The sequence below is a fragment of the Pristiophorus japonicus genome, chromosome 17, assembly GCF_044704955.1.
Source record: "Pristiophorus japonicus isolate sPriJap1 chromosome 17, sPriJap1.hap1, whole genome shotgun sequence".
Lineage (NCBI taxonomy): Eukaryota > Metazoa > Chordata > Chondrichthyes > Pristiophoridae > Pristiophorus > Pristiophorus japonicus.
Window position 1 is genome coordinate 10173809 of NC_091993.1, and position 21335 is coordinate 10195143.

Genomic DNA, 21335 nt, shown 5'->3' on the forward strand with positions numbered 1-21335 from the left:
GGGAAATTTACATTTTGCACCAGGCACAGAGTGAGACTCTATCCTTTAAGCTGTGGACATGTTGTGAATTAATTCTAATTCCAAATTTGCCTAATTAGCAGAATAAAAATGGCAAAAGAAATCCTAATGACTGCATCATCTCTGCATCCTTGTGTGAATATCTTTATCAAGGGCAAAACACCCACAGATTGTTTTGTTCAAATATCAGTACTATCCAAATAATGTCAATAATTCTTTAACCTCTACTTCACAGATAGTAATAAAGCACAATCTAAATGTTGCTTGCCACTTTAAATACAGTAGGTGAAAGTGAGGATGAAGTAATTCGACCCTTTTATCAACATAAACCTTTACTGAGGTTTGAATAAACTACCCTCCAGACTAAATGGACGCAATCGAAAAAGTCATTAAAATTGAAAGTTAGTTCTTAAGAATTAATAGCCAGTAAAATTGTAAGGTATTTCACTCAGCATGGTGAATAATGAGAATTGGGCAGTGGACTTTACATAGAATTTACAGCACAGAAACATAGAAACATAGAAAACAGGTGCAGGAGTAGGCCATTTGGCCCTTCAAGCCTGCACCACCATTCAATATGATCATGGCTGATCATTTTTGCCATTCAACCCAATTAGTCTACGCCAATGTTTATGTTCCACACGAGCATCCACCCAACCCTCTTCTTCAAAGCCAATCATAATACTCTTCTATTAATTTCTCCCTCATTTGTTTATTTATCTAGCTTTCCCTTAAAAGGAATCTACACTATTTGCCTCAACTTCTCCTCGGCCGGAATTTTACCGGCACTGAGGGTGTGGGGTCGGAGGTGAAAATAGAAATGATTGACAGTAGGCCAGGAGCTCGCTGTCAACCCGCCTTCATGCTCGTCTCCCATGTGTCGGGTCTGTCAGCGCTGAACAGACCCGGCCACAAGAAGTGGGGGAGGCAATTTAAGAGGTTGTTAAAAGCCAATTAAACACCATTTAGCTCTGCACTTACTATTTGTCGAGCTTTTTCACAAGGTTCATGATATTCGGGTCAGGTAAGTAGGTCGGTGTTCCATCAATATCCATTCTTCTGAATAGTTGACAGCTGCAAAAGTGGTATAAAAGCCACCATTTCACAGCTGTTCACTTTCTAATCTTAGAAGTTGGAGTTTTCAGAATTTGGAAGACACATCTGAACTTTGTGCAGGTTGGAAGTGTTTGGAGTAAATTCTCTATCGACTGTCATTGTTTGTGCCACTGCAGCCAGGTCCTCCCGACGATATCCCTGCTTGTGCCACCCTGTGCAATGTGCAATCCAGCTGTGTTGGGCTCCTGGCGACGTCTCTTCTGCCCATTGGAAGGGAACAGAAGCTCCCTGCCTGCTGTGATAAGCTTATGGAAGGAGTCATGAGAGAGCCTGGGTGTAGACGGCCTACAGCCAGGTACGTGCAGCCTGAAGCTGTCCCTGACATCACCTGGTGCAGGGGGTGTTCCAGAATTTTCACTCTGGGGCAAAAATGTTCGCTGCGCATGGCGATGACAACGCAGCGACAGGGGATGCTACTGGTTACCGCTGCCGCGGAATTTAGCGGGAGTCATTGGTGGTGCCATGCCCTGCTAATGGGAGGCACAAATGACCCGAATTTGTCCCCAATATATTTATTTAAAAACAGAAAGCTCACACATGAGATGTGACACCTTTATTGATTCAACAACAACAACTTGCATTTATATAGTGCCTTTAGTGTGGTAAATGGTCCCAAGGAGCTTTGCAGCAGCATTATAAAACAATTTGACACCAAGCTAAATAAAGAGATGACCAAAATCTTGGTCAAAGAGGCAGGTTTTAACGAGCGTCTTAAAGGAGGAGAGAGAGGCAGAGAGGTGGCGAGGCTTAGGGAGGTGATTCCAGAGCTTAGTACCTTGGTTGCTGAAGACACAGCGCCAGTGGTGGAGCGATTACAATTGGGGATGTGCAAGAGGCCAGAATTGGAGGAGTCCAGAGATTTCAGAGAGTTGCACACTGGAGGAGGTTACAAGAGATAGGGAGCAATGGGGCCATGGATTTGAAAACAAGGATGAGAATTTAAAAATCGACACATTGCCAGACCAGGAGCAAATGTAGGTCAGTGAGCACAGGGCTGGTGGGTGATGTGGATTTGGTGAGAGTTAGGATACAGACAGCAGAGTTTTGGATGAGCTCAAGTTTATGTAGAGTTGAAGCTGGGAGGGCGGCCAGGAAAGCATTGGAATAGAAAAGTCTAGAAGCCTTGAATGGAGGTGACAGAGAACACCTTAGAGACACAAACGGATAAAGTTAATTCCGAGCACTACTTCAAGGTGTTAAACAAAGGGTATAAGTTAAAACTGATTTGTCTTTTGATTTAAACTTTTTTCAGGTTTATTTTGCTAATGTAATCTATAATTGGATTATTTAAAACTACTCAAAAGACCATTGAAAGAGACGATTTTTTGTTTGCATCCAATTGAGCAAAGATACAGTGTCAGAAATTATAAGCAACTCTCTTGATCTTTAGGCAGAGGGAGGAAGCCATTTTATTGCAGCTTGTTAGAGCTGTTCCAGGAATTTTACTTTTGAGCGCTCCCTTCTGTCGGCAAAAGATTCTGTTACAAACATTTGCTTGGTTCACAATTAATCAGAGCCAACTATACTCTCAAAATCACACAATGTAAACTATAGTAACCTGTACTTCTAAATTCACACAAAGTTTAAATTTAAAAATGACAGATTTTCAATTCGAAAGGACAGTATTTCCTAGCCATGTCCATGAAGAAGAACAAACGTACATCTTTCTTGTGTCTAAGGACCTATGTGAGCTCTGACATGCCAGCTATACTTAGACACCAACAACAACTCTAAGATCTCAATTGCAGACATTGAGTTGTGGGACACATGAAATAAATCACTATGCAATGTCAGCAAGATGCAATTAGGAAGTCTGAAGGATGAGCAGGTCACATACCTCATGTCATGGGTTAAATTATTTTCCAGTATTGCACCGCTCACAAATTGGCAATTCTATTGACACCATGTTTGCTCAGCACATGAAGAAAATAAACACAAAGGTTTTTGTTGGTGGCTTTCAGAACCCAATGTGACAACAATAAACAACGACAATTAGCTGAATATATCTCCAACTCCATGTGGAGCTGGAATGACATTTCAGCATAGAGATAATTGTAATTATTGTCAGAGGAAACTGTCCTAAGTGATTAATGATGATGTACTCATCGTGTTTGAACTGAGTATACAGTAAGGCATTGCCTCATCGATGGCACCGATGTTTATACCTGCCAACATCTTTACCTAACAGTTGGAATTTGCAAGTGTGCCTCTTGTTTGTTTATTTGTTAATATTGTAAGCTACCTGCTTTTCATAAAGCTATTATACAATATTCTAAGTATGTAAGGAATAATTGTAGTTCATTATTTTTCTCTTGCTCTTAAAGTCATCCCCACTGCCCCCGTCAACCGTCCCAAACACCACAGGGTATATTTTCCAGTTGCCATCACTGGTAGCGATAGTGTAAATTGGGCACTGGAAGGTGGTAAAATCGGGTAGAGGTCGATTTTGCAGGGTCTCTGCCCATTCTGAAATGTACGCAAACTTCCGCAAAAACCTTCATTTTAGCATTTACATCTGTTGTAATGCGATGCAAATTCAAATATGTACAATTTCTCCTGAGTCTTGCTGGGAATGCATTGTCTGCTCTTTGCCAACTTTCCTCCAATTACACATTTGGAAGACTAAAACTGCCTTATTTGGCCCGTGCCAAAAGTTCAGTACCCTTGCCACTGACTCCAGCTCCTTAATCGGCTGTTCATTCAGCCTGAACTTAGTGTTGTGTGATCTTGGTGTCCTGTTTGAACCAGAGGTAAATTTCAAACCACATCCCATCCATCACCAAAATGGCTTACTTCCATCTTCACAATGTTATCCGTCTCAGTCCCTTTCTGAATTCCAGTTCCACCAAAAGCCTTATTCATATTTTTGTTACCTCTAGACTTAATTTGTCAACCGCCCTCTATGCTGGCTTTCCAAGCTCCACGCAAGAGAAACTCCAACCTGTCCAAAACTGTGCGGATCACATTCTGTCCCATTCCAAGTTCTGTGCACCCATCAGCCTGGTCCTCCCAAGGTCCATTGGGTACCTGTCCCCCAACATATCGAGTTCAAAATTCTTGTTCTCATCTGTACATCCTTCCATGGTCCCGCTCTACCCTGCTCCCTCAGCCTTATCCCGTCTTCCATCCTCCATTCTGACTTTGTTGGCAGAGTCTTCAGCCATCTCACCCTTGCTGTCTAAAATTCCCTTTCTAAACCACTCTACCTCCGTACGTCTCTCACCACTTTTAAAAGCCTCCAAAAAGCTAAGTCTTTGCCCATGCTTTCAATCACTTCTCCTAACTGTGCCACTGTTGCTTAGTAGCGTTTCGTCTTATGTGAATTGCTCAGTGACATTTTTCATGTTAAAAGTGTTATATAAGTGCAGGTTATTGTTATCTTAGATGGGGCCAGCTCATGCTGGGCTAACAGGAAGCCAGCATTTGAAGAGGACTCTCTGGGGTCAAAACTGGGCTTCTGTGTGCCTGCTGTAATGGGACACAAATGAGAACAGTGTCCTCTTCCGAAATTGCTTGGGGGTTTTGCGGAGGCGCTAAGAGGTAGCGCCTTGCTCCTGCCAGGAGCGTCCTGCTCGGCTGTGACCAGCGATGATAATGCCATCACCGTGTGCAGTACCCCGTTACTGCCCTGGAAGAGAAATTCAGCCACGCCCCCTCACTTACCGCCTGGCTCTGACAACAACAGCTTCAACTGTTACGTTGCAGTCGGGAGTCGATTGGAGGAGCGCTATTTAAAGGCGACATCTTTGCTAACAAATTTTCTTGGCCATTACTCCGTGCAGCTTGCGAACCCACAGGCAGAGTGGCAGGTGGACAGATTTCAGTGATTTTCATTTCAAGGACTGTTCTGCCTCCTAACTATTCCTTTGTTTCATTGAGGGCAGATTTGAAACAACAACATTTATATATTTAGATTGTTTCATGGGGGCTGTGTTGGCACTTGATGTCACTGTCGGAGGCTACTTAGGCGGCGACAGTGCAGAAAGGCAGAGAGAAATACAGAGAACACTGACAGGGAGCAGGACAGGGAACAGGACTGGGAGGAAGGCAATAAAATGTGGCCAGAGGGGAAAGGTCCAACAGGGATGGCAACAGGAGACTTTACCCTCCCAGGGTATTCCAGCAGCAGTTTTCCTACATCAATTTCACTGAGGAACAGTGTATTCGAAGGCTACAGTTCAGCAAGGACCTGGTCACAGAGCTCTGTCATCTGCTGCAACCAGACCTCGAACCTCAGACCAGGGTTTGGACGACTCTCTCAGTGGCAGTCAAGGTCACCATCGCGCTCAATTTCTACGCCAATGGATCCTTCCAGGGTGTGACAGGAGACATCTCCCAGTTTGCCGTCCATTGCTCCATCTGTGAGGTAACAGATGCTCTATACAGAAGGACAAGGGACTACATTTCCTTCCCCATGACCAGAGAGAAACAGTACGAGCATGCATGTGGCTTTGTCAGGATGGCGGGCTTCCCCATGTGACGGGTGCCATTGACTGCCCCTACAATGCTTTGCAGGCACCGCATAATAATCCTGAGGTATTCCTGAGGTAACTGCAAAGGCTGCCACTCACTAAATATGCAGTTGGTGTGCCACCACACATGTAGAATCCTCAACGTCAATGCCTGCTATCCTGGCAGCAGCCACGATGCCTTCATCCTGTGCCAACCGGTGTTCCAGATCTCTTCCAGCCACCACATCAATCTCGCGGCTGGCTTCTCGGAGACAAGAGCTATCCGCTCTCTACCTGGCTCATGACTCCCCTCCGCAACCCTACCACTCCTGCTCAGCACTCATACAATGAGAGCCATGCTGCCACCAGGAACATCATTAAGCAGACCATCGGAGTGCTCAAGCTTGTTTCCACTGGTTGGGGAGACTAGAACTAGAGGGCACAGCCTCAAAATACGGAGGAGCCAATTTAAAACCGAGTTGAGAAGGAATTTCTTCTCCTGGAGGGTTGTGAATCTGTGGAATTCTCTGCCCAAGGAAGCAGTTGAGGCTAGCTCATTGAATGTATTCAGATAGATTTTTAACCAATAGGGAATTAAGGGTTATGGGGAGCGGGCGGGTAAGTGGAGCAGTGGAAACAAGCTCACTGCCTCTATCTTGTCTATCCCTTTCATTATTTTAAATGTTTCTATAAGATCACCCCTCATCCTTCTGAACTCCAATGAGTAAAGACCCAGTCTACTCAAGCTATCATCATAAGGTAACCCCCTCATCTCCGGAATCAGCCTAGTGAATCACCTCTGTACCCCCTCCAAAGCTAGTATATCCTTCCTTAAGTAAGGTGACCAAAACTGCACTCAGTACTCCAGGTGCGGCCTCACCAATACCCTGTCCAGTTGCAGCAGGACCTCCCTGCTTTTGTACTCCATCCCTCTCGCAATGAAGGCCAACATTTCATTCGCCTTCCTGATTACCTGCTGCACCTGCAAACTAACTTTTTGGGATTCATGCACAAGGACCCCCAGGTCCCTCTGCACCGCAGCATGTTGTAATTTCTTCCCATTCAAATAATATTCCCTTTTACTGTTTTTTTTTCCAAGGTGGATGACCTCACATTTTCCAACATTGTATTCCATCTGCCAAACCTTAGCCCATTCGCTTTACCTATCTAAATCTCTTTGCAGCCTCTCTGTGTCCTCTACACAACCCGCTTTCCCACGAATCTTTGTGTCATCTGCAAATTTTGTTACACTACACTCTGTCCCCTCTTCCAGGTCATCTATGTATATTGTAAACAGTTGTGGTCCCAGCACCGATCCCTGTGGCACACCACTAACCACCGATTTTCAACCCGAAAAGGACCCATTTATCCCGACTCTCTGCTTTCTGTTAGCCAGCCAATTCTCGATCCATGCTAATACATTTCCTCTGACTCCGCGTAACTTTATCTTCTGCAGTAACCTCTTGTGTGGCACCTTATCAAATGACTATGGCTTGGAGTTCGGCCCCTGAATGTGCACAGACGCAAGTGTTGTCCACATACCTGTCTTCTCCCTGTGGCTGAAGAGCTCCTCCCAGAGTCACAACGCAGATTCCGTCCACCAAGGGGTACAACGGACATGTTCTTTACCACGCGACAACAAAGAAGAAATGCAGGGAACAGCACCAACCCTTATACATGGCCTTCTTTGACCTCTCCAAGGCCTTTGCGGGACTATGGAACGCCCTCCTCCATTTCAGCTGCCCCCAAAAATTTGTTACCATCCTCCGCTTGCTCCACGACGACATTTAAGCTGTGATCCTGACCAACAGATCCACCACAGACCTAATCTACATCCAGATTGGGGTCAAGCAGGGCTGCATCATCGCGCCAATGCTCTTCTCGATCTTCCTTGCTGCAATGCTCCATCTCACTCTCAACAAGCTCCCCCGCTGAAGTGGAATTAAACTATAGAACCAGTGGGAGCCTGTCCAACCTTCGTCACCTCCAGGCTAGATCCAAGGTTGTCCCATCCTCTGTCATTGAACTACAGTATCACCCAGTGGAGACCCATCTTCTAACCTAACCTCTAACCAACACATAGTGCCAGTATCTGAGCTGGTGCCTGCGGGTGGGAGAAGCGATGATGCAGCGCTCTCCTCCTCCTCCTCTTCCTCCTCTTCCTCCTCTTCCTCCTCTTCCTCCTCTTCCTCTTCTTCCTCTTCTTCCTCTTCTTCCTCTTGACTGAGTTGGGGGCGGGCTCAGGTACAGGCTCTACAGCTGCTGCCTGGTTATCTGAAAGCATAAATGACACAAAGCTCACATTAAGGTGAGGGCAGTGGGGCAAGAATGGAGCAAGGAATGCAGACAGTATCAGGAGCTGGAAAGTGAGAAAGCCTTCTGGTGTGAGGGGAAGTGGGATGAGAAAAGGAGAGGAATCCCTACTGTAAAACCCAGCGAGGTCAATGTCTCCGGCGGCCATGGCACCCACCACCTGCGGGCCAATGAGCTGCAGCACTCACTCCTCAAGGTCACTCAGCTCGCATAGTTCAGGTTACCCTCCTCCAGCCGCTGTTGCTCCCTCCTGTTATGTGCCATCTTGGCCTGCAAAAGAAAGGAACATGTGTGAGTAAGAGTTCAGCTCTGTATGTGGACGATATGCCTGCAGTGATTGAATAGATGTGATTGTAGGCAAGGCGTGAGATGAAGATGTGAGTGTGAGTAGATGCAGATGCTTGGTGGTTGAGTGGTGGGGAAGTGCTGGTTTGCACAGTGTGCATAGACAGAGGTTCAGAGGCTGGTATGTAGGAGCTGTGGAAGCATGTACTCACCTTGACCACCCGACTGAGGTCGTTGAATCTCTTTCGGCACTGTGTGAGGGTTCGATCTACCACAGTGCTGGCCGGCAGCTCCTGGGCCACCTCTTGGCACGTGACTCTGAAAACCTGTGCAGATGGCCACCTTCCAGATGGAGGGAACAGTGACTCCCTCCTTCTCTCCACTGCCCCTACCAATGTCTCCAGCGCCACATTATTAAATCGCGTGGCCCTCTCCCTTGAAGCAGGATTCGCACCAGCCATTGCACAAAGGTGTCTCAGTTGCTGAGATGTCTGACTCAAGTGCAGCAATGCTGAAAAGGAGCAGCAGCAGGTTGAAATTACCTCCCCTTTTAGAGCTAGATTGAGCTGGAGGCAAGGATTGAAGGCTGATAGCTGAATGCAAGTTAGCTGAAATTGGGTAACTCTCTGTCAATAGCGCCCCTGCTGCGCCCCACTGAGGCCATTAGCACCTCATTTACCGCCCCTTTCACTCCTGAGGTGAAAACGTCCCACAATTTTGCAAGCCATTTTGGCAGACACTAAATTTGAAAAAAAGTTAAAAGTTACACCCCAAATGGGGCGCTATCGAATTTCACCCCCATTGTGTTTTGAGAAGAATCTGAGAAAGTGACATTCTTCTCTGGACCCTGGGGAGGTACCAGCGGATTGGAGAGCAGCTAATGTAACGCCTCTGTTTAAAAAAGGGGGCAGGCAAAAGGCAGGTAACTATAGGCCGGTTAGTTTAACATCTGTAGTGGGGAAAATGTTTGAAGCTATCATTAAGGAAGTAATAGCGGGACATCTCGATAGGAATAGTGCAATCAAGCAGACGCAACATGGATTCATGAAGGGGAAATCATGTTTCACTAATTTACTGGAATTCTTTGAGGATATAACGAGCATGGTGGATAGAGGTGTACCGATGGATGTGGTGTATTTAGATTTCCAAAAGGCAGTCAATAAGGTGCCACACAAAAGGTTACTGCAGAAGATAAAGGTACGCGGAGTCAGAGGAAATGTATCAGCATGGATCGAGAATTGGCTGGCGAACAGAAAGCAGAGAGTCGGGATAAATGGGTCCTTTTCGGGTTAGAAATCGGTGGTTAGTGGTGTGCCACAGGGATCGGTGCTGGGACCACAACTGTTTGCAATATACATAGATGACCTGGAAGAGGGAACAGAGTGTAGTGTAACAAAATTTGCAGATGACACAAAGATTAGTGGGAAAGCAGGTTGTGTAGAGGACACAGAGAGGCTGCAAAGAAATTTAGATAGGTTAAGCGAATGGGCTAAGGTTTGGCAGATGGAATACAATGTCAGAAAAATAAACATTAAAAGGGAATATTATTTGAATGGAGAGAAATTACAACATGCTGCGGTGCAGAGGGACCTGGGGGTCCTTGTGCATGAAACTCTTTTGGAGTTTACCTGAAAATCCTTGTACATGAATCCCAAAAAGTTAGTTTGCAGGTGCAGCAGGTAATCAGGAAGGCGAATGGAATGTTGGCATTCATTGCGAGAGGGATGGAGTAGAAAAGCAGGGAGGTCCTGCTGCAACTATACAGGGTATTGGTGAGGCTGCACCTGGAGTACTGCGTGCAGTTTTGGTCACCTTACTTAAGGAAGGATATACTAGCCTTGGAGGGGGTACAGAGACGATTCACGAGGCTGATTCCGGAGATGAGGGGGTTACCTTATGATGATAGATTGAGTAGACTGGGTCTTTACTCGTTGGAGTTCAGAAGGATGAGGGGTGATCTTATGGAAACATTTAAAATAATGAAAGGGATAGACAAGATAGAGGCAGAGAGGTTGTTTCCACTGGTTGGGGAGACTAGAACTAGGGGGCACAGCCTCAAAATACGGGGGAGCCAATTTAAAACCGAGTTGAGAAGGAATTTCTTCTCCTGGAGGGTTGTGAATCTGTGGAATTCTCTGCCCAGGGAAGCAGTTGAGGCTAGCTCATTGAATGTATTCAAATCACAGATAGATAGATTTTTAACCAATAAGGGAATTAAGGGTTATGGGGAGCGGGCGGGTAAGTGGAGCTGAGTCCACGGCCAGATCAGCCATGATCTTTTTGAATGGCGGAGCAGGCTCGAGGGGCCAGATGGCCTACTCCTGTTCCTAATTTTTATGTTCTTATGTTCTTATGTTCTCTGGTTTTCTGTTAAGTGTTAGTGTATTTTTAGTGATAACTTTTGTCCTTTTTTAAGGCTTGGCCAAGAGCTTTGGTCACCAGGTTTTTAGTTGCTGCATTTATAATTTTGAAAGTTGGGTTTTACAATAGGGGTTCCTCAATTTTTGCATTGTTTGGAGGAGGAAGAAAAAGATGAAAGAAGGTCAGATCACACTAAAGGCATACTATCCACACCCATGATGCGATATCTACAAGAGGAAAACCGCCTTCACGGGTTCTGCTTCACTCATCTTCATCATAGACGGTCCCTCGAACGAGGATAACTTGCTTCCACGAGTTCACAGATGTTTCGATGAAGGACCTGATGTTCCAGTCCTGAACTCCACTTGAGGGGGTGGAAGATGCCTGTGCGTGAATTTTTTTAACGTGGGGTGGCCGTTGCACACCAACCACCACACGGGCTTGGCAGAGCTGGGTCTTGGTCCATTGGCAAGGATTAACCAAGACAACTGGAAACCAGCTCTGCTTCACGGACCTAGTGTGCACACATATCGTAGTGTGGGCTGGCCGTGCTGCCCCTAGGCCCTCGGCTCTTCTGGGCTCCGTACCTTCAACTGTCGCACCTCCGCCACGATCTCTCGCCGCTCCTCCGCCACAAACATTCACCGCATCTTGCCACAAGCACTCGCTGCTCATCTGCCCCGACCTTCCCACTCCTCTGTACTTGGGCCCGGCCGATGTTCCTGCCCACGCTCCAAAACGGCGCCCATCTCAAAATCGGCACTAAGGAGTTAGTGATAGAGTTGCATTATTTCATAGAATCTGGCCTTCAGCCAACATCCACTGCAAAGACAGTACAGCCAATAGGTGTCAAGGTCACGACAGCTCTGAACTTTTATGTGTCCGGCTCATTGCAAGCTGTCACAGGGAACATCAGCAATATCAGTCAATCCGTACCTCACTGGTGTATCATGCAGCCGACTGATGAACTGTTCACCAGAGCAAACAATGTCATCACTTCCCCCAGCAGGATGACAGAACTGTACAATTTGCTTTGTCTGGCATGATTTCCCAAAGTCCATGACACTATTGGCAGTACCCAAGGGGCTCTATGGATTCCTGCACACAATCTCAAACCCTTCATAAACACACAAGTTTCTACTCCAGCAACTTGCAGGTTATCTGAGTTGGTTTATGAGATGCCCCTTCAACTTCTTTTAAATGCAAGCCTGGATTCCAAGGCACTACAGCTGAGAAAATACGTGAACTGGGCTTTGGGCCAGCAGCTTTACTGATCTTCCTGTACCTTCACCTGCTCCTACTCACACAAGTGCATTGACTCACCCAGCTCATACTGATTACTTCAATTCTCTGAGTGCAGCTATCTATGTTGATGCTTGCTGTGGATGGGGCAAGTGGCCCGGAGTAGTGTGAGTTACTGACTTTGTGGGCACCACTGAGTTCTGTGCCTTCATCTTCAGGGACATCTTTAGAAACAAAACATGTGAGAGCAGAAGCTGAAATATGCCCTTCCAATAAAGCAGACACACAGTGTATGTCATGGTGGTTGGCTGCAATGCATGTGTGCGAGAGAGTGAAAGGGTAAGAGAGAGGAAGAATAAAAAGAAAACGATGCTTCCAACCTTTAGAGATATCTCTAGCTTTACTATGGGTCACGCCCTCTACATTCCCAGGTCCCACCATGGCTGGTTTATGTTGACTGATGAATCTAATATCTTGAGTCCTTCCCTACTCCCGCATTCTCTGGATATCTGTGACTGGATTCACTCTGGTAACCAAACAGCCTGCGAGGAGGGTGGCAAAGCAGCCCATTCTCCTTTGCTCCACTTTCTTCCAGGAATGCCTCTAAAATCCCATCTGAAATTCGTGGTGCCCCTTTGTCCAGCCAAGGTTCCTTGCCCTTTAAATAGCAGCCATTAAGAACGATCTCCCATCTCCTGTTGACTCCAATATCCTGTAAGCTGGGCAGTGATCTAATTATGAATAGGTAACGAGGCCTTGGAAAATCCTGGGAGGTTAGACCACCATGATACCAGTGAGCACCAAGCTTGATGGTCCATGGTCTTCACCCAGTTCTGAAAATTCACCCGATGCCATTCTTCAGCTCGCAGGGTGAGCAGGCAAACTGTTCCCACGAGTTGGCCAATGCACCTCTAGAGCTGGCCACTAGTGGGTGTGTAAGAGCAACATGCTTTGCTTTTCTCCCGTGATAAACGACTGGCCTCTCGTTGCTTCTACTGTCCGCCGCGTGGACCATGCTGAAGCCTGGAACTTGCCAATTGAGGTTTCCGAGGACAGGTGGTGCAGTTTTTCAAAAAGGCTTTTTTTTTTCTAAATAAAAGTGTGCAATTTAAATGGAGCGCTGAATACAATACTTAAACAATCATTAGCTTTAGTGACAGCACACTGGGTTGCAAAACAAAGTTCAGATCCCTGTCCACTCTGCTGCCTATCCTCGTTGGAGGAGTTTCACTTAACTGCCTCCTCAAACAGTACCGTACTGTTATTTCTGCAGTCAATATTATGCAAAATACCCATCCTTGTCAAGAGTGATTTATTACTGTGTTCTTCACTGCTGGATCGTCAGCTTGCATTTCCCCAACTGTGAGAAATATGACATATATACGTAAGCTTGTTTACCAACTGTACAATTTCTTCAGGTTCCAGATACAGTGAGCATTATAATTGCAACCTGTGTACTACAGGTACAAGAAACTAATTTTGTTCCATTAAATGATTCACTTTTGCTTTGCTTCAGTATTACTGCCTTTTGGTTATTTTATAATAACATGAAAAATCATTGAATGATCTGTACATAATGCCATATGTTCATTTTTTGTATTGCTGATAATGTAAATACACTGCCGTTTGATTGGTTAGCACTTAGTACATGTTATTGCTATGCACTACATATAGTAAAGAATTTAGAGAAAATGACTTTAATTCTTTTAATTTCATTTGATAACTGAATTAATTGAAAATTTCACAACTGAATAACTATAAACCAGAGGTCAGACTTCGAGAAAATATTAGATTGAATGCCTGTGACGAATTCAAATCATTCTTTCTCAAGATTTCATACAATATTTTGACCACAAGATGGCGAAAAAACCTTCAGCATTAAAACATGCAAAATAGGAGGGCACGCTTGTCCCTTTTCAATGAAGTTATTTTCAGGACATCTGGATCTATCTAGACCACATTGGAGGCACTGTCTGCTGTCACATGCTGAGATTGCAATTAAAAAAGAAGTTGCATCCTTTTGACTATAGTGCTGTCAGACCAGGGAGATTCACTCTGCTCCATATAATTAAAAAAACATATTGGGAAGTCAAGGGTTCCAAGTGACAGAAAGGTATATTGGGATAGACATAAGTAGGCCATACAGCCCCTCGAGCCTGCTCCGCCATTCAACAAGATCATGGCTGATTTGATCATGGACTCAGCTCCACTTCCCCGCCCGCTCCCCATAACCCCTTATTGTTTAAGAAACTGTCTATTTCTGTCTTAAATTTATTCAATGTCCCAGCTTCCACAGCTCTCTGAGGCAGCAAATTCCACAGATTTACAACCCTCTGAGAGAAGAAATTTCTCCTCATCTCTGTTTTAAATGGGCGGCCCCTTATTCTAAGATCATGCCCTCTAGTTCTAGTCTCTCCTATCAGTGGAAACATCTTCTCTGCATCCACCTTGTCAAGCCCCCTCATAATCTTATACATTTCGATAAGATCACCTCTCATTCTTCTGAATTCCAATGAGTAGAGGCCCAACCTACTCAACCTTTCCTCATAAGTCAACCCCCTCATCCCCGGAATCAACCTAGTGAACTTTCTCTGAACTGCCTCCAAAGCAAGTATATCCTTTCATAAATATGGAAACCAAAACTGCACGCAGTATTCCAGGTGTGGCCTCACCAATACCTTGCATAGCTGTAGCAAGACTTCCCTGCTTTTATACTCCATCCCCTTTGCAATAAAGCCCAAGAAACCATTGGCCTTCCTGATCACTTGCTGTACTTGCATACTATCCTTTTGCATTTCATGCACAAGTACCCCCAGGTCCTGCTGTACTGCGATACTTTGCAATCTTTTTCCACTTAAATAATAACTTGCTCTTTGATTTTTTTTCTACCAACGTGCATGACCTCACACTTTCCAACATTATACTCCATCTGCCAAATTTTTTCCCACTCACTTAGCCTGTCTATGTTCTTTTGCAGAATTTTTGTGTCCTCCTCACACATTGCTTTTCCTCCCATCTTTGTATCGTCAGCAAACTTGGCTACGTTACCTCAGTCCCTTCTTCCAAGTCGTTAACATAGATTGTAAATAGTTGGGGTCCCAGCACTGATCCCTACGGCACCCCACTAGTTACTGATTGCCAACCAGAGAATGAATCATTTATCTACCATGAGTGGTAGACAGTTGCAGCCTCACAGAGCTGTCATTCATGCCCTGATCATTATCCAATGGTCAGTCCATGCTGTGGCATCGTGTCTGAATGGCCGCATGTACAGTATCAGTGCCATTCCTCATGACCTGCTTCATTATTTGATATTTGATCTGATGACTTACTTTCTCTCCTTAGTTGAGAAAATCTGGCTCACCTGTGCCATCTGGTGGGCTCAACTGGCCAATCTTATTATTTATCTCAAAATATTTGACTAGATTCAGATACCCTGGCAATACTTACCGGTGCATTAAACAATAATATTGATACATTGTACAATTGGGTGACATGAGATGGTTATTAAGTCACTGTCACTAAGAATTCATCTCCTTACTTCCTATTTGGTTCTGCCCTAGTTTGGCTTATCCTGGTGAGGGTAATTCCATGCAGGTTTAGGGGCAGGTGGCACCATAACACTCACATATTGGATTCAATGCTGTCAATCCAGATAAGTTGCCTGACAGAGTGGCCGAGGACTCATTGCAGAGATGTGGCAAAGGGAAGAAGGTAGGGATGGTATTCTGGAAGGATGAAATCAAATGGGCTGAATGGCCTCCTTCAACTGAACCAGTCTTCTATCTGACTATCTTCTCCACTGGATTATCAGCTGGTCGACTGGATGAGTTCTCCCAGGTAGTGGCTTGACCATCCAGGTCCCGGAAGCTGACAAGAAAGCAGGGGAGAGCTTGTCTGGAATGTTTAGGAATAATCATTGTGGATGTGCAGTGGAACACTGTGCTGCTTTGGGAGTACACAAAGCTGAATCATTTTTCAGAAAACTGGTTCCATCACATTATTGAAATCATTGAACAGTTTGTCACAATTAGTTCTGCCTTTCTGGTGCTGGGCAGCTCCAGTGTCCCAGTCGCAATGAAACATCGATCCACATCTTTCTCACCTTCATTAACAGAGTGATCCTCCAGCAGTGGGAAGGAAGGGACTCCCTCCAATAACTATGTAGATTTCATTTGCTCCAGAGGTAGTAAAGGAATTTTAACCAGAACCTCTTACTTTCCAGGTCAATTGGCAGATGGTCATTACTCACCTTAGATCTTGACCTACATAATTACAAAGTTCCCCCTGTGCTTTTTTGATGATACATTAACCCACCTGCTCCTCATTTTTGTCACTGGGTCAGTTAATCATTCAATTTACAATAGGAGACCAGTAACACAGAAAGCTAGCAGCAGGTGCAGCAAGCAATAAGGAAGGCAAATGGCATGTTCTTTATTGCAATGGGATTGGAGTACAAGAGTAAGGAAGTCTTGCTACAATTATATAGGGCCTTGGTGAGACCACACCTGAAGTACTATGCACAGTTTTGGTCTCCTTATCTAAGGAAGGATATATTTGCCTTGGTGGTGGTACAATGAAGGTTCACTAGATTGATTCCTGGGATGAGAGGGTTGACATATGATGAGAGATTATGTAGAATGGGTCTATACTCTCTGGAGTTTAGAAGAATGAGAGGTGATTGCATTGAAACATACAAGATTCTGAAGGAAATTGACAGGGTAGATGCTGAGAGGTAGTTTCCCCTGACTGGAGTGTCTAGAACTAGGGGGAACAGTCTCAGGATAAGGGGTGGGCCATTAAGACAGAGATGAGGAAGAATTTGTTCACTCAGAGGGTTGTGAATCTTTGGAATTCTCTGCCCCAGAGGGCTGTGGATGCTGAGTCATTGAGTATATTCAAGGCCGAAATCAATAGATTTTTTGGACTCTCGGGAAATCAAGAGATATGGAGATCAGGCAGGAAAGTGGAATTGAGATCGATGATCAGCCATGATCTGATTAAATGATGGAGCAGGCTCGAGGAGCTGTATGGCCTACACCTGCTCCTATTTCTTATGTTCTTAATACTGATTATCCATTGCAATTAAAACTTTCTCCAATCAAACATTGCAAAACCATTTTATTTTGCTCCCAACAAAAGCTTACTCTCAACATCTTCCTCCCCAGCTATTCATCAGGCTGAATCAGACAGTGCACGACCTTAATGTTTTGTTTCACTTTGAACTGAACTTCAAAATGCCTATCCTACTCATTACCAAGGCCACTTGCTTCCATTTCTACATCACTTATCTCCATCTTTACCTCACTCCCACTGCCCCAAACCCTTTGTCCACACTTCCATTACCTCTACACTCAATTCTTCTAATGCCCACTTCCTGAACTCCACCTTACACTAACTCCAATTCATCCCAAACTCCACTGTCTCTTCTAGCAAACCTTCACTGACTCGTTGTCCCTCAATACATTCAACTCATAAATTTAAAATCCTCGTCCCTACTTACAAACCCCTCAGTGGCCTTGTTCACCGTACCCCTTCAATCTCCTGAAAACCTACACCACAACCTACGCCCTTTGCCTCCAGCCTCCACTGAACTCCTCCAGTTCCACCACTCCACTATCATTGGCAGAGTCTCAGCCATCTCAAACATAATCTGAATCTCCTTCCCCCTTAATGTCTTAACCCCTCAACCTAGTTATTCTCTGCCGGTCTTTAAAAGCCTCTTCAAAACCCATCTTTTCAACTGTGTTTTGGGTAGTCTAACTTTCCTACAACTGCACAGTGGCGGTTTCTCCTCTGTAAAACACCTTGGGGCGTTTATACATTCAAGGCTCTATGCAAATGTTGCATTGTATCGACCTTGATGTCAGTTTCACAGTGTTATGCATGCTTTGAGGGTCGAGACAACAGAGCTCCTCTCTGATCGTTTCTTATCTTCTTGTACTTGTCTTAGTATTTTATTTGTTGTACTTTTTCAGAACAAAAATAAAATCAAGCTCTTAATCAAAAAAGTTGGTTCATCAAAATGTTTAAACAATTACAAAATGTTTATGGAATTAATGGCTTAAGGGCAGCCTGTTGTTAAGTTGAAGCAGAGTTAGTGATTGTCAGATAGTTAGAGCTCTAGAGCGTTGGACTCCTAACGGGAGGGAACGGTAGCATAGTGGTAATGTTACTGAACTAATAATCGTTACTGAACTAGACACGAGACTCCCAAAACAAGCGCTCTACTCGGAACTCCTTCACAGCAAACGAGCCAAAGGTGGGCAGAGGAAACGTTACAAGGACACCCTCAAAGCCTCCCTGAAAAAGTGCAACATCCCCACTGACACCTGGGAGTCCCTGGCCAAAGACCGCCCTAAGTGGAGGAAGTGCATCCAGGAGGGCGCTGAGCACCTCGAGTCTCATCGCCGAGAGCATGCAGAAATCAAGCGCAGGCAGCGGAAAGAGAGTGCGGCAAACCAGTCCCACACACCCTTTCCCTCAACGACTATCTGTCCCACCTGTGACAGAGACTGTAATTCCCGTATCGGACTGTTCAGTCACCTGAGAACTCACTTCAGGAGTGGAAGCAAGTCTTCCTCGATTCTGAGGGACTGCCTATAATGATGATGATGATGACCTCTAGATCTGACTACCTGATGTTGATGCAAGGTTGATCATCATCATAGGCAGTCCCTCGGAATCGAGGAAGACTTGCTTCCACTCTTAGAATTAGTCCTTAGGTGGCTGAACAGTCCAATACGACAGCCACAGTCCCTGTCACAGGTGGGACAGACAGCCATTGAGGGTAAGGGAGGGTGGGACAGCTTTGCCGCATGTTCTTTCTGCTGCCTGCACTTGTCTTCTGCATGCAGTCAGCGATGAGACTCGAGGCACTTATCACCCTCCCGGATGCACTTCCTCCACTTCGGGCGGTCTTTGGCCAGGGACTCCCAGGTGTCGTTGGGGATGTTACACTTTATCAGGGAAGCTTTGAGCGTGTCCTTGTAACCTTTCCCCTGTCCACTTTTGGCTCATTTACCATGAAGGAGGTCAGAGTAGAGCGCTTGTTTTGGGAGTCTCATGTCTGGCATGTGGACAATGTGGCCTGCCCAGTGGAGCTGATCAAGTGTGCTCAGTGCTTCAATGCTGAGGATGTTAGCCTGGACGAAGACACTGATGTTGGTGTGCCTGTCCTCCCAGGGGATTTATAGGATCTTGTGGAGGCATCATTGGTGGTATTTCTCCAGCGACTTAAGGTGTCTATTGTACCTGGTCCATGTCTCTGAGCCATCCAGGAGGGTTGGTATTATTACAGCCCCGTAGACCATGAGCTTGGTGATAGATTTGAGGGTCTGGTCTTCAAACACTCTTTTCCTCAGGCGGCGAAGGCTGCACTGGTGCACTGGAGGCGGTGTGTAATCTCCTCATCAATGTCTGCTTTTGTTGATAAAAGGCTCCCAAGCTATGCGAAATGTTGATGCAAGGTTGATCAGTGTTCATACAAAAAGCAACATTGTTTCATCAATTTATTTTCAAAGTCAACTTCATTGCATATGTTAAAAGGTTACACAGTTCATCCTTTGCAAATATAAAAGTTAGTCATCATAGGCAGTCCCTCGGAATCGAGGAAGACTTGCTTCCACTCTTAACATGAGTCCTTAGGTGGCTGAACAGTCCAATACGAGAACCACAGTCTCTGTCACAGGTGGGGCAGATAGTCGTTGAGGGAAGGGGTGGGTGGGACTGGTTTGCCGCACGCTCTTTCCACTGCCTGCGCTTGATTTCTGCATGCTCTCAGTGATGAGACTCGAGGTGCTCAGCGCCTTCCCAGATGCACTTCCTTCACTTAGGGCGGTCTTTGGCTAGGGACTCCCAGTTGTCAGTGGGGATGTTGCACTTTATCAGTGAGGCTTTGAGGGTGTCCTTGTAATGTTTCCGCTGCTCACCTTTGGCTCATTTGCCATGAAGGATTCCGAGTAGAATGCTTGTTTTGGGAGTCTCGAGTCTGGCATGCGAACTATGTGGCCTGCCCAGTGGAGCTGGTTGAGTGTGGTCAGTGCTTCAATGCTGGGGATGTTGGCCTGGTCGAGGACAATGATGTTGGTGCGTCTGTCCTCCCAGGGGATTTGTAGGATCTTGCGGAGACATCGTTGGTGGTATTTCTCCAGCAACTTGAGGTGTCTACTGTACATGGTCCATGTCCCTGAGCCATACAGGAGGGTGGTTATTACTACAGCCCTGTAGACCATGAGCTTGGTGGTAGATTTGAGGGCCTGGTCTTCGAACACTCTTTTCCTCAGGCGGCCGAAGGCTGCACTGGCGCGCTGGAGGCGGTGTTGGATCTCGTCGTCAATGCCTGCTCTTGTTGATAGGAGGCTCCCGAGATATGGGAAGTGGTTCACATTGTCCAGGGCCGCGCCGTGGATCTTGATGACTGGTGGACAGTGCTGTGCGGTAAGGACAGTTAGTGGTTCTGTACCGACTGGCTTATAGCTCAATATACAACAAAGACAATCCACATTATCTTCTGATATCTAGAAATTGCTTTCAGAAATACATCATATTATAGCAGTTAGAAAGTGATAGAAAGAGTTGCTTGGAGGTCAAGTCCTTCACACATCCCAGTGGCTTCAGTATCACAGCTGCTCGGGTTAGACTACACCAACGACAATGACAACTTGCATTTATATAGTGCCTTTAATGTAGCAAGGCATCCCAAGGTGCTTCACAGAGTGTTATCAAACAAAATTTGATACTGAGCCACAAAAGAATCTTAGTTAACGTATCAATTTTAAGGCTCATGTAATAAATAACCAACAGAATAGCACCTCTTTCTACAATAGGATTTAATATGCAAGATAAACCTAAGTATAAACCTAAGTGATGACCACCAGGGCATATTGACTCCTGGGAATGCCTAGCGCAAGACCGCTCAAAGTGGAGGAGAAGCAGCCGGGAAGGTGCCGAACACCTCGGATCTCTTCGCCGGGAGCAAACGGAAGCCAAGCGCAAACAGCGGAAGGAGCGCACGACAACCCAAGCACCCCACCCACCCGTCCCTTCAACCACCGAATGCCCCACCTGTGACAGTCTATAGATCCCGCATTGGTCTCATCAGCCACCTGAAAACTCATATTAGTGAGGAAGCAAGTCATCCTCGACTCTGAAGGACTGCCTAAGAAGAAGATTTTGGTCATCAGTGCAGCAAAGAACTGTATTCTGTGTTGACCACTGTCACAACTAGTTTTCCATGTTCAGAAGTTTTACAGTATTAAAATATTGCTTACATACCAACTATAACTACATTTCAAAAGTAATTCATTGTCTGTAAGGTGCTTTGGGACTTCATGAGTTTGTGAAGGCACAATAGACATGCAAGTTTTTTTCATTCTTCTTTCTCAAATATTATAATACATTTTAAAATATGAAACGGATATTGGCAATCGCAAAGCATGGAAGAAGATGCATTATCTTAGAGGAGCCCTTCAAAGAGGTAGACTGTGGGTCAACATCTGCAATACTCCACATTGGTGAGAACTTGATCTTCTCCATACTCTGAGAGCG